Source organism: Triticum urartu, chromosome 6A, assembly GCF_056163025.1.
Source record: "Triticum urartu cultivar PI428250 chromosome 6A, HENAU_Tu73, whole genome shotgun sequence".
NCBI lineage: Eukaryota > Viridiplantae > Streptophyta > Magnoliopsida > Poales > Poaceae > Triticum > Triticum urartu.
The window spans coordinates 277,432,728-277,449,703 of record NC_141878.1 but is presented as its reverse complement, the minus strand read 5'-3'; positions in this window follow the sequence as shown (position 1 = coordinate 277,449,703).

Below are 16,976 nucleotides of genomic sequence, written 5' to 3'. Positions count from 1 at the left end.
AAGGAGCAAGTTGATCCGGCAGACATGACCTCCTTAAAAAAGCCAACTACGGAACATGATCCAGCATTGAAGTTCAAATCAGCTACAGACACTAAGAAGCTTGACTTTGTCCCTGGCGATTCATCCAAACAGTTCAGCATCAGCGCTAACCTGGATCCCAAATAGGAAAGCACACTCATCGAGTTCATCCGTGAGAATCGGGACATCTTTGCATGGAAACCTTCTGACATGCCAGGTGTACCGAGAGAACTCGCTGAGCACACACTCAACATTGATCCTAAATTCAAACCGGTCCGACAGTTCCTCCGCCGTTTCAACGAGGAAAGGCACAAGGCTATAGGTGAAGAGGTCGCCCGTTTGTTGGCTGCTGGGTTTATTGTTGAAGTTTTTCATCCAGAGTGGTTAGCCAATCCGGTGCTGGTTCTTAAGAAAACGGCACTTGGCGCATGTGTGTGGACTACACAGATTTAAACAAGGCTTGCCCTGCAGACCCCTTTGCTCTCCCTCGCATTGATCAGATAATTGATGCTACGGCGAGTTGTGACCATTTGTGTTTTTTGGATGCTTACTCTGGTTATCATCAGATCAAAATGGCAGTTAAGTACTAGGAGAAGACAGCCTTTATAACTCCCTTTGGAGCCTTCTGCTATGTTTCCATGCCCTTTGGACTCAAGAGTGCCCAGGCAACTTACCATCGATGTGTTCAGAATTGCCTTCATAAGCAAATTGGGCGCAATGTTCATGTGTATGTAGATGATATTGTGGTCAAATCCAGAAAGGAGGAGACTTTGATAGATGATCTACGGGAAACCTTTGACAATCTCTGGGTTTACAAGATCATGCTCAATCCAGAGAAGTGTGTTTTCGGTGTCCCGGCAGGCAAGCTCTTAGGCTTTCTGGTTTCAAACAGAGGCATTGAGGCTAATCCGGAAAAGATTGCAGCAATTACGTCCTTGGCTAAACCGGCGTGTATTAACGATGTGCAACGTCTGGCCGGCCAGATTACAGCCTTGAGCCAGTTTATCAGCCGCCTTGGAGAGAAGGCTATCCCCTTATATCAGATGCTCAAGAAAACGGATAACTTTGTCTGGAGTGAGACAGCTGATAAGGCGTTTGAAGATCTGAAGAGGCAGCTCGTGGAACCGCCCGTGCTGGCAGCACCGATCGATAAAGAGCCATTATTATTATATGTGGCTGCTAATGCCCGGGCTCTCAGCGTAGCCATTGTGGTAGAGCGCAAGGAGCCTGGCAAAGAGTATCCGGTTCAACGGCCGGTTTATTATATCAGTGAGGTGCTCATTGAGTCAAAGCAGAGGTATCCGCATTGGCAGAAACTGGTGTATGGGGCGTTTATGGCAAGCCGGAAGCTCAAACACTATTTTTAGGGCCATCCTATCACAGTGGTCAGTTTAGCTCCTCTGGGTGACATCATTCAAAACAGAGAGGCAACTGGCCGGATTGCCAAGTGGGCCATTGAGCTTGGACCCCACGGGCTCAAATATATACCCCGCATGGCGATCAAGTCCCAGGCACTCGTAGATTTCATCAATGATTGGACGGAGTTACAGGCACCTGAGGAGAAACCAGATAATACATATTGGACTATTCATTTTGATGGGTCCAGACAGTTAGAGGGTTCGGGGGCTGGAGTCGTATTAACTTCCCCACGAGGTGATAAGTTTTGTTATGTCCTCCGTTTGATGTTCCCTTGTACTAACAATGCAGCTGAATATGAGGCTTTACTCCACGGTCTTCGGATGGCTAAAGAGATGAATTTGAGCTGGGTTAAGTGCTTCGGCAATTCAGATCTAGTGGCTCAGCAAGTGTCTGGCACTTGGGATTCTAAGGACCCACTCATGGCTGCATATCGGCGAGAGGTGGACACAGTGGCTGGTCACTTTAAAGGTTATCAGGTGGACCATATAGACCGGCGGAAGAATGAAGCGATGGACGCTTTAAGTCGTCTTGGTTCCCAACGTAAACCGGTTCCGCTCAATGTCTTTCTTGATGTATTGCACAATCCGTCAGTCAAAATACCAACTGAAGAAGATTTGGCTATTCCTGATCCGGAGGCTCAGTTGGTGGAAGCTCTACATTCCATACCGGATTGGATGATCCCATATCTGGATTACATGAACCGGGGCGAGTTACCAACTGAGGAAACGTTGGCTCGACAGATAATCTGGCGTTCCAAGTCCATGACCATACTCAATGGGGAGTTACATCGTTACAGTGTTTCAGGAGCAATTCAGCGATGCGTTTCTCCTCAAGAAGGTTGTGAGATTTTGCGAGAAATTCATGAAGGGGGTTGCGGTCACCACGTCGGTTCAAAGTCGTTGGTTGCTAAAGCTTTTCTCCACGGTTTTTACTAGTTGACGGCGCATGCTGATGCGGAGGATTTAGTCAAAAGATGTGATGGATGTCAAAAGTTTGCCCGTCGTGCGCATGTTCCGGCTCAAGAGTTGCGAATGATTCCAATTACATGGCCGTTTGCAACTTGGGGGCTAGATATGGTTGGACCCTTCAAGCGCTCCAAGGACAAGAAGACCCATCTATTAGTAGCAGTTGATAAATTCACTAAATGGGTAGAGGCAGAGCCAGTCAGCAAGTGTGATGCAGCCACGATGGTTCAATTCATCAAAAAGGTGATATTCCGGTTTGGCTTTCCACATAGCATTATAACAGATAATGGCACTAACTTGTCAAAAGGAGAGATGGAAGAATTCTGTCAACGTGAGCACATCCGGCTTGATCTAGCATCAGTGGCTCACCCCCAATCTAATGGTCAAGCGGAAAGGGCAAATCAAGAAATTCTACGGGGTATCAAACCAAGGCTTATGGTTCCCTTAAAGCGGACGCCGGGTTGTTGGGTCGAGGAGCTACCTTCTGTGTTATGGAGCATCAACACCACACCCAATAGGTCTACGGGTTACATGCCTTTCTTCATGGTTTATGGAGCGGAGGCGGTCGTGTGGCAGCTTATGTTGAAGCTGATAATGAGAAGGCATGTCAGGATTCTCTGGACCTGTTGGATGAAGAGCGGGATCTTGCAGCAGCACGTTCGGCGATTTGTCAACAAGATCTTCGACGTTATCACAGCCGCCGGGTTAAAACTAGAACCTTTCAAGAAGGTGATTTGGTGCTCCAGCTCATCTAGGATCAGACTGATATGCACAAGTCCCCCCTTGGGAAGGACCCTTTGTGGTCAGCAAAAATCTGCACAACGGATCCTACTACCTCATTGATGTTCGAGAGCATGAGGACTCACGTCAATCGGAGGAGACAAAGCGGCCATGGCACATAGCTCTCCTTCGGCCTTACTATACTTGAAGCCATAGGCTCTTCACCTGTACATATTTATGATAGTGTATATACCATATAATAAACCGGAGCCTCCATTATAAGCGGGGTATCTGTTCTTTCTTATATCATGTGTGTGCTTTTCCAAGTTAACAGTCAAAGCGGAGTCTTTGTTAAACCGGCTTTAGCAGCTGCATAAAGATAAGGAAAATCACTAGGGGGCTTGGTCATGCTTGAACCACAGCTACACCTCTTGATAGGCATTTCGGCCACACAAGGAAAAATTTGTGGAGCCAAAGAGAGTATTGTACACAGTACAAACTCAAACATAGGCACACGCTGAGCATCGCTCACAAAGTTACTTGGGGGCTCTTTTTTGCAAAGCAACAAAGAGTTTGAAAGGACCCTCGTAATTGGCTATCAAGCCACGGCTTGGAAGCCTGGTGTATTCACCTAAAACCCCGGGTTAACTTGCCTTCATCAAGTAAGCCACTCCTATCCAGGTAATCCTGGCATGACCCATCGAACGTTTGACAAGTCAATCTTTTACAGACCCTGAACTTGTCACAGTTAAAACAATGATTGGTTAATTGGAGGCCCGTCTTAAAAGGCTTTGTTAAATGGTTTAACTCAGAGGCCTGGCAGCCCATGAAAAGCCTCGATTTGGAGCCTGGCAGCTCGTAAAAAGCCTCGCATATTTTCCTATTTGAATTTTGTTTGTTGACAATCATAAGTATTTTTTAATAAACCGGCGTCCTTGACCCGGCTTGCTTTCCAACCACCAGTTGTTGGCACATGATCAATTATAAACCGGTGGTCATTGACCCGGTCTGGTTTGACTAAATCACCAGTGTTATGAAGAAAATCCGGTAGTTATACTGGTCCGGTTTAATAGATAGACCATCATTATGAAGATGAAATTATCAAACGTATCGGGTTGGTGTTAAACACCTTTGCTGTATACACGTTTGGTCAATCAATGAGACACTTTTTAAGTTTTTTGGACCCAGGAAGGCAAGTCATCATAGGCTATGCATAAAATATATCCTAAAGGGCGGCATAGATTGTCACAAAGTGTTATGAAACATGCTCGATGGCATGGCAGATAAACAAAGTTTCAGCTATCCTATTACATGAAGCTTCAAAGTGGCTCAAACAGTGCCATTGTTTTTCACAGTAGCCGTGTAAACCGGCGACCAGATTAGGACTCTTCATCACGACGGTTTGACGGTTGCGGATCAGTTGGTGTAGGCACTTCTTCATCCCTCCCAGCCGCTGGAAATCAGCCGTTGACCAATCAATTCCGGTTAAAGCTTGGAACACCACTTCCTCATGGATAAGATCAGAAGGGTTAATATCAGGGGCATAAGTGTGCTTACGAATCGGAGGCACAAGTTCTTCGACTTCATGGATCTCGGCTGGCTGTCTTCTCCCTTCTGCATCATAAAATGGTTGAACATGGGACAAATCGGTATCCTCAGCCAATTTGCTGGCCGCTGGCCGCATCTGTTTGGTCAGCCGCTGAAGGTCATCATTGTCAAAGTTTAAACCGTCTTCTTTAACGCCTGGATATCCTTCAATGATATCCTCCGCTTCAAGGTCTGGAATCCAGGCCTTGGCTCGAATAAGGGCGGTTAATGCTCCTGCTCTCACAGCGGCTCTTTTCAACTCGACAATACGCGCCGGTAACATGCTCAGCTTCTCAAGGGTCTCTTTAATCAACGTTGGCGCCGGTTTGTTATAAGCCGTTGTACTAATGGCTCGCTGAGATCCAGAGTATAGCCGCTCAACCAATGTATATGCCGCTTTGAGCTTCATCCGCATATCTGCACCAAGATGGGTGATCCGAGTTCCTGCCAAAGATTTTAACAACATTTTGGTCAGTTTTAAGATTCATTGACTGGTGCAACATACGTAAGCAGATACTTACCAAAGATAGCAGAGGTCATAGCGTTGATTTGGTGCTTCAAACCGGCTAGTTCTTCAACCATCGGTTTCAGGGCTTCCTCGGCATCTACAGCTCTTTTGGTCAAACCGGCTTTTTCGGTTTCCCATTCAGCACGATCTTGATTAAAGGATTTTTTTCAATTTTTCCATTCCGGCTAGGGCCTGCGTCAGCTCCTCTTTGGCTTTTGCAGCTTCGGCTTGTTGAGACTTCACATTTTCTTGCAAGTCAGAGTTTTGGGCATCTTCGCTTCTCAGTTCAGCTTGCAACATTGAAGGTATATTCAACAAAACAACATATTTATGCACTAAGTATAAAGCATATAACAAGTTATCCACTTCATACTTGGGGGCTAATGCCTATTTGCTCTCAAATACTACCCTGTATGCAAGTCTCCAGAACAATGCAAGCATTATCCTTGACACTTGGGGGCTAATGTACGTTTGTTCTAAACCGGCGGTGTGGATTAAAAACCGGATTAACTTGCCAAGTTAAACCGGCCTTTGGGGGCTATGCTGTAGAACGTTATCTAATTTTTCAAACATGAGTCTTATCTATGATTGAGGACACGCCTTGGCAAGGATCAATGATGGGATGCTTAAAGTGTTACAAAGACTCGGTTTATGATTGACAATCATAAAACGACTCTTGGAGGCTACTTGGAATAGTATTTTAGCTATAAATCAATGTGCGAGGGAGAAGCATTTACCTCATATCGTTCTTTCATCAAATTCACCAAACCGGCTTCATAATCCCGGTTTGAGTGCAGACGGTTCAAGAAGCCGGAATGAAGCTCATCAGCGTTAAGATGAGCATAGTTTGATAAGTCGCTGCTCCATTTACCTTTATCCCTGGCAATTTGCTCTTCTTTGGCACTATGCTGAGCCAAAATGACGGGATGACCAGGAGAGCTGTGGCCTGCTCCAGTAATAATAACGTCGTCACCTTGGCCTTCAGGATTTTTGGTGGATGATAATGGAATTTCAGTGTCTTTCATTGGGTTAGCCCGGTTTGGTTCTGCCGGTTCAGTATCAGGGGCGGCAGGCTCAGCATCTGTTGGTTCTTCAGTATGTTGGCCGTCAAGGGGCGGATCATCAAAAGTTGTTTCCGGATGGAGGCCTTTCGGTTCACCAGTCTGCTCCGGTTCACCTCTTGGTTCTTCTTCTTCAGCAACAGGGTCTTCTGGCGGATTGGTGACCCGAGCTTTCTTGCTGGGTCTGGCTTTGGCCCTGCGAACAGAATAAAAAAGGATTAATATCATGTTCAAAAGATGTAGGGCGCATTGAAAGGAAAGGTTTTTCATAACTCACCCGGCCACAGTTTTCAAAGGGGGGAGTTGAGTTGCTATCGATTCACCAGAAGAGGAAGGAGGTGTCACCTGATAATTTGAATCGGACGGATTAAGAGGCTGTCTGAAATAACCTGCCTTGGGGTAAGAATGGTCAGAAGTAGGAGAGACCTCAGACCGGCGCTTCCGAACCGGAGTATCAGGTAAACCGGTAGAGGTGACCTGTTGGCCACTGTGTCGGGTTGTCCGGCGAGCTTCATGTTGTTGAGTCTTCAAAATAAATGTTGGATCCAAGTGAGCAAGAGGATGAGAAAAGCTTACTTCCGGATTGTTTGGCGAGTTTTTTGTGTTGGCATAGAGTATGAACCGGAGGAAAGGGTAATTACCTCTACGTCCTCAGCCTGACTAGATTCTGCCTCCTCCTGAGGAAGATCATTGTTAACAAGATGCATAAAAAGAGAGCCAAGTGAGTCAAGTTCTACCTCAACTTCTGGGTCATCAGTATCATCATCAAGTTCCATAGTAATCCGGTCAGCCGTTTTTCGCTTTGATGTCCGTTTTACGGCTTTGGTCTTCGGGCGGGTTGGTTTGACCACTTTATCTCTAGTTGGCTTTGCCGCTTTCTCTATGGATTTCCGTTTCCAAAAAGGGTCGTCACCCTATACATATAAAGAAGAAGGGTTACAGCTTGTATAAGTCAAAGATATTAGAGATGAAGAGGAAGTGTAATGCTTACAGCAGGCGGTTTGTTCTTGGTGTAGAAGGGATTCAGACCGGTTTGACTACAGACCAGTTCCGATTCATTCAGAATTTTCTTTACCCCTTCAGTAACTTCTTCCTCGGATAATTGGATGTTGCAGTGGCGTTGAGGATCGTCAACTTCACCGGTATATTCGCACATTAAACCGGGACGCCGGCTTAGCGGCAAGATACTCCAGGATATCCAACAGCGCACAAAATCCACACCTGTTAAACCGTTTGCCATAAAGGCCCGGAGCTTGGCGATTTGAGGAGCGTATTTTGCCCTTTCTGAAGAGCTCAGGCGTTGTGGCATTGGGTGAGTATTGGATAATCTATGATCACGGAAACCTGGGAGGGGATTTTCATCCTTAGGCGAAGTGTCTCTGCAATAGAACCATGTTTGGTTCCATTCCTTTGGGTGGCTATGATGTTTGGCATGAGGAAATTCCACTTCTTTCCGCTTTTGAATCGAGACACCACCAAGCTCTGTGTTCGGGCCATTCACAAACTCTGTGCGCCAGTTTAAGTGAAAGAAATCCCGGAACAGTTCTGTAGTTGGTTCTTCTTGTAAATAGACTTCACAAAAGACTTGGAAATTGCATAAGTTGGAGACTGAGTTGGGACCAATATCTTGTGGATGCAGTTGGAAGCTGGCAAGCACATCTCGATAAAATTTTGACCCTGGCGGTTTGAAACCACGGCCTATATGGTCAACAAAGATTACCACTTCGCCTTGTCTTGGGGTTGGAGGATTCTCAGTTCCTGGAACTCGCCATTTGATCTCAGTTTCTTAGGCAGAGAGCCGATGCTAACCATCTCATTCAATTGAGCCTCAGTAACCCGGGAACGAGCCCAGTTGCAGGCAGTGAATTGTTTGGCCATTGCAAAGAGAACAAACTGAAAATGAAAGGCTGGTTTATAAATTATGCATGATTATACAAAAGAGACAAGGGAGTAAGAAACATACTGATATGATAAATGGTACAACCCGGAGACTAGTATAATGAGAAAGAAAGGTAATGCTAGCGCTGGATTGATCAGACACTGTTAAACCAGAGCATAATTATGAAGGTAACATGCTCTTCCGGTTTATCAGAGGGCTAATGGCATAGACTATTTATACAATGATAAACCGCTTATATTGGTGCGAGGAGAAACGGATCTCACGGGAACATAGAAACAGATCTCACAGTGATGTATAAAACTTTCGGATCTAAAGATAAGACAGAAAAGCAAAAATAATTGGATCTTGAAGGGGTGCAGAACTAAAGCAATTTTTGACAGATAAGATCAGTTCTTTGCACATAAGGATTTGTGATGACCATGGTAGGTAAGCTACGGCAAGAGATGCATCAAGCATGAAGTGTCCATCTATTAAAGGAAGAACAGGGAAGAATAGCACTGATGAACTTCGGAAGGACTGCGAAGAATGTCGAAACCCTAGAACAAATCTATGGTGAAAAAAGCAAAGAACTCACCGGAGCTGGTGAGGAAGCGGAAGGGCGCAGCAGTTTTCTGGTGCGTTCAGGGCGATGCAGCGGCCAAAGTTGGAGCAGAGATGATGGTCGATGATGGCAGCGGAGTTCCAGAGGCTGAGCGGCGCGAGGAAGATGACGCGAAGAGGCACGGGGGGAAACGGTGAAAATGACCCCTCGGTCCTATTTATAAGGCGAAGTGAAAAAATGGCAAATACGGGAATCAAGGAGCCCAAAAAATGGATAAGTTAATAAAGGTGTTGCCTCGATGACTGGATATATATTAAATGAAGGAAATCTCTGACATCAACGGATGGATGATGTCAGGACGGTTTATCGTAATTTTGAAGTATGACATCACGGCGGTTTACAAGATCAAAAATGAAGATAAGAGAGAAGATTTTTTCTAAAGTGTGGAAGATTGACATGAACAAGTTCAAACCAATCTGGGGCCTAATGTTGGGGATATTACTACTGGAGGTAAACGGGCCTTATGTAGCTGGGTTGACTCTTTGAAGATTAGAAGCCCATAAAGATGTAAAGATGATGGCGCTTTATGGAGGGCCCAAAGGCGGGTTACAGTATGTAAATGTAAACCGGCCTAGTCATGTAACTTGTATAGTAAGATAGAAAGAGAGAGGCCGAACCGGATACGTTTATAAACCGGCTTCGGGACTCTGTAGCCCGGCGGGCATCAACCTATGTATATAAAGGGACGACCCGGCCACGGTTTAGGGACAGATAACAACAACTCGAGAGCCAGACAAAGCGGATTCGCTCCCTGGCCTTCGAAACCCTAGCAATACCAATCACAACTAGACATAGGCTTTTACCTTCATCGAAGGGGCCGAACTAGTATAAACTCCCGTGTCCCCTTGTCCGGTTTACCCCCTTTAAGCTAACCCGTTGCGATGGCTCCACGACTAAGTCCTTTCACGAGGACATCTGCCGTGACAAACCCACGATAGTTTCCACCCTAGATCAACTTGGTAACATGAGCCACATTGATCATGGATTTGGAGCCCCTACATCTTGTTTTCTAGCTCGATTTTGTTGTGTTCTTCCCCAATTTCGAAAATCCCCACCAAAAATAGCCCCAGTTTTTTTTCTGATTTGTTGCTATGATGAAGTTTTGTTGGATTTGATCCATGGATTTGCTTTGCCACGAGTGGATTTAGCTTTCCCCCGTCATCTCCAGCATTTCCATCCACAAAATCGCTCGAATTTGACCAATTTTGCCACCCCACCTTGAAAACCTGTGTTCATCAAGTGCCCGAAATTGCCCAGGCACCGGATGTCCGGCCGTCTCCGGACGTCCGACATGTACCGGCCGTCCGACCATCATCGGACGTCCGACGATCCCTGACAAAACTGACAAATTTCAGTTCGGCCACCACCACCGTTCCACATCCACTTCCGCATACGCACTCCAAAACCACAACTCATTTCTCACCCCACCATTGCTTACTCGTTTCACACTCCGACACAATTTTGACACATTTGGTTTTGAGATTTAAGTTTAGGTTCATCGTTTCCTAGGGTATTTCAGTTAACTGGGAACGGTTCAACATCGTGATCACCGTCGCTCATCTTCGCCAAGGACTCGACATCAACCACTTCACCATTTTGACACCGTTCACCATAAGCAACAACAGTAACCTCCAAATCATCTTGGTATCGTGATACATCGTCATTGTACATTCTTTCCATTGCATTGATAACCCCATAGCCCATTTTGCGTACCTTGCCTATCGAGACTAGCCTTTTAGTATTGCCGGCAATGTTACTTGTGCACATTAGTGATCATAGTTTCCCATTCCATACATATCATATCATCGTGGTGCATATCTTGGTATCATCTCTTGTGTCATAAGGTTGTCATCGCATACACATTTGCTATCTTGGCTCGTGAAGTTTTGCATGAGAAAAGAGCTCAAAAGAAAAAGAGCCAACCAAGCTTTTAAGCCAAAATGAAAGATAAGCAAAGAGCTTTTAAGCAAGAACCATAGAATCATACGCCATTAAGATTGTCATACTCAATCATCTTGGATCATATCATCGAAATACCATACATATAGCATACTTGGGATAGAAGTCGTTGCATTTTTGCTTAGTAGGTTGTGCACAAGTTTCGTATATGCCTATTGTGCAATCGTGCTAGTGTCTCTCTAGTGTTGTGCAATAAGAGCATTTTCGTGGATTCCACATTTTGGCTCATTCCTTAGTTGCACGACCCCACTTATCTATTTGCGTGTGTGTTTCCGTGAACCATGTCTTGCTATTGGTCTACTTGTTGCATTTGCAAATTTGTGAATCTTTTCCAACATTATTGAGGCTCACTAACAATTGCATCAAATTTTGTGCCACCATAGTAACCGACCTCCACCATAAGCTTTTATTTGTGTAGGTGTGAGAACCGACAAGAATTGATACCAATTGTGTTATTTCCTTGTTACACATTTGAGTGATCATTGATCCATCTTCAACATCGGTCAAGGTACATTTGGTATAAGTCCTTCTCTTTCTCCCACTCACATTTTTGCTTGGAATGATGGATAGGCCAAGTACTTCTACCAACCCACTCTTCATCGAGCAAGACGACGACATGACTTCCTACATCACCAAGAACCACCTCTTTGGTGCACTACGAGCTTTGCATCAAGAACAACAAGCAATGAGCGACCGCATCGACCATCTCGCCACCGACTTGCGACTCTCCGAGCAACATACAAGAGACTACTTCGACAACAAACTCGACGAACAAAAGGCAAGAGGGTAATGCAAGAATGGAAAAGATTCGTGCCTTGTTGGTCAACCGTTCTTCTACCTCTTCGTCCTACTCAAGACAGAGCCACTCGAGTCGACACTCCGACGACACCATCTCTAGCTCGAGTACCCCGACATTAAGCACTCTTAGACGAGCCGCGCGCCTAGACCATCGAGCTAACCACAATCCTCTACATGGAACCGATTCTCAAGAGCAACTTCGAGCGCAAGAGCATCGACATCGTCAAAACCAAGCTACCCTTGCACAAGCACAAGAACGGCAACGTCTACGCCAACAGGAGGAAGAACGAGCATGCCAACACCAAGATGCACAAGATGCCGAGGCCCAATGTCAACAACAACAACAACAACAACAACAACAACAACAACAACAACAACAACAACAACAACAACAACAACAACAACAACAAAAACAACAACAACAACAACAACAAGAAGTAGCGCAAGCACTTGAGGCGCAACATGCACTCCACGACACAAGTCGCATCATTGCCGCACGCAACCGCCATAGACGCGAGCAAGAAGAAGCACTTCGCGATGAAGTTCAAGAAAGGATTTATCAATCACGGGTGCATCGTCTAGTTCCTCAAGCTCCTCCACAAGCTCAACAAGAACCTCCAGTTCACCCAGAGCAAGAAGACAATGGAAATCCTCCAAGACAAGAGCAAGTTGAGGGAGACAATCCTCCTCGTCAAGGTCTTCATCACCCTCGACCCCAACACAATGAAGAGCAACGCTATGGCAAGCTAAAGTTCACCATGCCCAAGTTTTCTGGCAGCAATGATCCCAAAGAGTACCTTTCATGGGCATTGAAGGTCGACAAGATCTTTCGTTTGCACAATTATTAGGAAGATAAGAAGGTCGCCATGGCATCCCATGAGTTCCAAGATTATGTCTCATTTGGTGGGAACAAGTCATTGAGCGTCGAGAGGAAACAGGTGAACCACCCATCACAACTTGGGCGCAAATGAAGGATATCATGAGAGCACATCTCGTGCCAACCTACTACAACCGCGACCTCTTCAAGAAGCTCCAACTCCTCAAGCAAGTAACCAAAACATTGAAGAGTACTACAAGGAAATGGAGATTGCCATGATACGAGCCAATGTCACGGAAGATGATGAGCAAACTATGGCACGTTTCTTGAATGGACTCAATAATCCTATCAAGAAGATCACCGACTTGCAACCATACTCGAACCTCATCGAGCTAGTGGACCAACATACCAAGGCGGAACGTCAAGTGCAAGATGACTTCAAGTATGCCAAGTTCTCATCCACGTCCTATTGCTTCTCCAACACCCATGCTTCAGTGACTCCAACACCTTCTACCTCAATGAAGCCTTCTACAAGCAACGTCGACAAGTCAAGTTACAAGACAACTTCGACCACCTCTAGTCGTCCTCCGACTACAAGCAACTTCAAGCCAAGAGGTCCATCATCATCTACTCCAACCGATGAGACCATCAAGACAAGTTCCTTCAAATGCTTCACATGCGGCGGCTGAGGCCACAAGTCCTTTGAGTGTACCAACAAGCGCACCATGATCTTCAACAACGATGGTACATACGACTCCATGAGTGAAGGCGAAATGGAAGCCCTTGAGAACGTGTCCATGCACCGGCAAGTGAATGAGGATGAAGATAATCAAGTCTTTTGTGATGAAGATCTGAGCCCCGCTCTTGTTGTCTCCAAGGTCTTGACACTTCATCATCTACAACAAGAAGACCAAAGATGTCATATCCTCCATACCAAGGCCGGCATCAATGCAGGGCCCGTCAAGGTCATCATTGATGGAGGGAGTTGCCATAACCTAGCACATGAAGAACTATGCTCCAAGCTCCAATTGGTCGAGATGAAGCACCCACATCCCTACAAAGTTCAATGGATAAGCATATCCAGCACTATCCAAGTCGAGTATATGGTACAGGTTTCCTTCAAGATCAGAGCTTACGAAGACACTCTGGAGTGTGATGTCGTTCCGATGTCCGTTTGTCACCTACTTCTTGGTCGACCATGGCAATTTGACGCCACAAGCCCAAATTGAGTACCTCCACTATGAGCAACAAGAAAAATCTAGTCCTATTTTCCACCAAAAGTGAGATGAGAGAAGTGCATGAGAAGCCATCAAGCATCATGCACTATGTCCTTTTGTACAAAGACGACGCACCAAAAGCTAACACCTCTCACAATCTACCTTTAGTGTTATCTTCTCTATTGCAGGAATTCCAAGATATTTTCCCCGATGAGCTACCTCCGGGTCTACCTCCACTACGAGGCATCGAACACCGAATCGACCTCATCCCCGGAGCACCCCTTCCTAACAAGGCTCCCTACCGCGTCAAACCTGAGGAAACTAAGGAGATCCAACGGCAAGTAAAACAACTCATCGACAACGGCCATGTTTGAGAAATTTTGAGCCCTTGTGCCATCCCGGTAATTCTTGTTCCCAATAAAGATGCTACATATCGCATGTGTTCCGATTGTCATCCTATCAATGCTATCACCGTGCATTATTGTTACCCCATTCCACGCCTAGATGATATGTTGGGTGAACTTAGCGGAGCCACCATTTTCTCTAAAATTGATCTTAAAAGTGGCTACTATCAAATACGCATCCAAGAAGGTGATGAATGGAAAACCACATTTAAGACCCAATTTGGCTTATATGAATGGCTTGTTATGCCAATGGGTTTATCCGAAGCACCTGGTACTTTCATACGAGTCATGCACTTTGTTCTTAGGCCATATATTGGTGTATTTGTTGTGGTCTATTTTGACAATATTCTTGTGTTTAGCAAATCCCTCAAAGACCATGTCACCCATCTTAGAACCGTGTTGCAAACCCTTAGGATAGAAAGCCTTTATGTTAATATGGAGAAATTCCTTTTCAGTGTTGATAAGCTTGTTTTCTTGGGTTTTGTTGTGTCTTCTAAGGGTGTTCATGTTGATGAATCTAAGATCAATGCTATCAAAACTTGGCCCCAACCAACCAACTTGCAACAAGTGTGTAGCTTCCTTGGTTTAGCCGGTTTCTACCGTAGATTTGTTAAGGATTTTAGCACCATTGCATCTCCTTTACATGCTTTGAGTAAGAAGAATGCACCCTTTGTTTGGGGACCATCTCAAGATAGCGCATTTAATGAGCTTAAGAATTTTCTTAAACATGCTCCCGTGCTTGCATTACCCAACTTTGACAAACCCTTTGAAATTCATTGCGATGCTAGCGGTAATGGCATCGGAGGTTTGTAAACTCAAGAGAAGCACCCCATAGCTTACTTTAGTGAAAAACTTTTTGGAGCGCAACTCAATTACCCCATCTATGACAAAGAGCTATATGCTTTAGTGCGAGTTTTGCATGAATGGGAACATTATCTTCGCCCTCATGTATTTGTCATCCATACCGACCATGAAACGCTTAAATACCTTAAGTGTGAAACCAAGTTGAACAAGCGTCATGCTAAATGGAGTGAGTTCATTGAGTCATTTCCTTATGTCATCAAATATATTAAAAGTAAGGAAAATGTTGTGGCGAACGCTCTTTCCCGCATATGCATGCTTGTCACCAAACTTGAATTGAATGTCATTGGCTTTGAGCACATAAAAGACTTGTATGCGCATGATCCTACTTTTGCTATTCCTTATGCAAAAAATTTGATGCATACATCTTGGGAACGCTATTACATCAAAGATGATTATCTTATGAGAGCTAACAAACTAGGCATCCCCGAGTCTTCTCTTCATTTGTTCCTTTTGAAAGAATCTCATGGAGGAAGGCTAATGGGACATTTTGGACGCAGCAAGACATTTGCTACACTCTCCAAGAACTATTTTTGGTCCAAGATGTTCCGCGACGTCTCATGTTTCACCAAACAATGCTCTACATGTCGCAAAGCTAAGTCTAAAGCTCAATCTCATGGCCTTTATATGCCACTTCCAATTCCATATCACCCATGGGAGTATATTAGTATGGAGTTTGTGCTTGGTTTTCCTAGAACTAGAAAAGGACAGGACTCTGTGTTTGTTGTTGTGGACCGATTCTCTAAAATGGCACATTTCATACCATGCAAAAAGATAGACGATGCTTCACATGTTGCAAATCTTTTTTGTAAGGAAATCTTGAGCCTACATGGAGTGCCTAAGATGTCTCGGATCGCGGCGTCAAGTTCTTGAGTTACTTTTGGAAGACCTTATGTGCCAAGCTCGGAATCAATCTTTTGTTCTCTTCGGCATACCATCCTCAAACCGATGGCCAAATGGAGGTAACGAACCGAACAGTCTCCACTCTCCTACATGTGTTGATCAAGACGAACATCAAGGAGTCGGAAGAGTGCCTACCCATCGCCAAGTACGCCTACAACCGCGCAAGACATTTGACTACCGGCAAGTCTCCTTTCAAGGTCGTCTACTGTATCAACCCGTTGTCTACATTGGACAATTTTCTCAACCACTACAAGAGCGCATCAACATGGACATGAGTGCCCGAGTCACCTACCTCAAGAAGATGCATGAAGATACAAGGCTCACGCACGATCGAGCCTCAAGTACAACGGCTCGCGCCCAAGCTCAACTTCAACAAGCAACCCAGGTTATTCAACATTAGAGATCTCGTATGGCTACACCTTCGCAAGGACCGCTTCCCCAATGAACGAAAGTCCGAAATTCTACCACGAGACGATGGACCCTTCAAGGTGCTAGCACGCTACAACAACAATGCTTACAAGATCGACCTCCTGCAGGACAAGTACAACGTGAGCGACATCTTCAACGTCAAAGATCTAGCTCCCTACCATGGTGATGAAGAATTCGATCCGAGGATGGATCTTTCCCAAGGGGGGAGATGATGCGGAGCATCCCAAGGTCATCCCCATTGACCTACCTACGTCTCCCATGACACCACTTGGACCAATGACAAGAGCTCGAGCAAAGGCTATCAAAGATAAGGTGAACTCGCTCCTCTCTGAACTACCACTTACTACATGTGAGACATGGAGACTACCTCAACCGGAAGCACTATGTGTGAGCAGGTACCTAGAGGACAGCCACAGAGCAGCTACACCCAAGGGACAAGACGGCGAGGGCACCAACTACAAGGAGCGAGAAGATAAGCAGCCTGAAAGTCCCCAGCCGTCGAACGACCAACCCTGACCGGACGACCGATGCGTGGAGCATCAACTAGCTGACCAAGCCCCAGCCAGAAGAGGCTCCAGCACCCGGACGACCGACAGCTACCGGACGGCCGACACCCTCCAGCCACTAGAAGACCGACGCCCTCCTGAAATCCGACACGTACGGGTCCGAGCCAAAACATTGGAAGAATGGAGACCTCCGAACGACCGAGGAACCAGACATCCGACCCCAACCGGGTGACCAACCAAGCGCCAACAGAGCCAAAACATTGGACGACCGACCCTGGCCGGACGTCCGATCCCTCGCGAGCC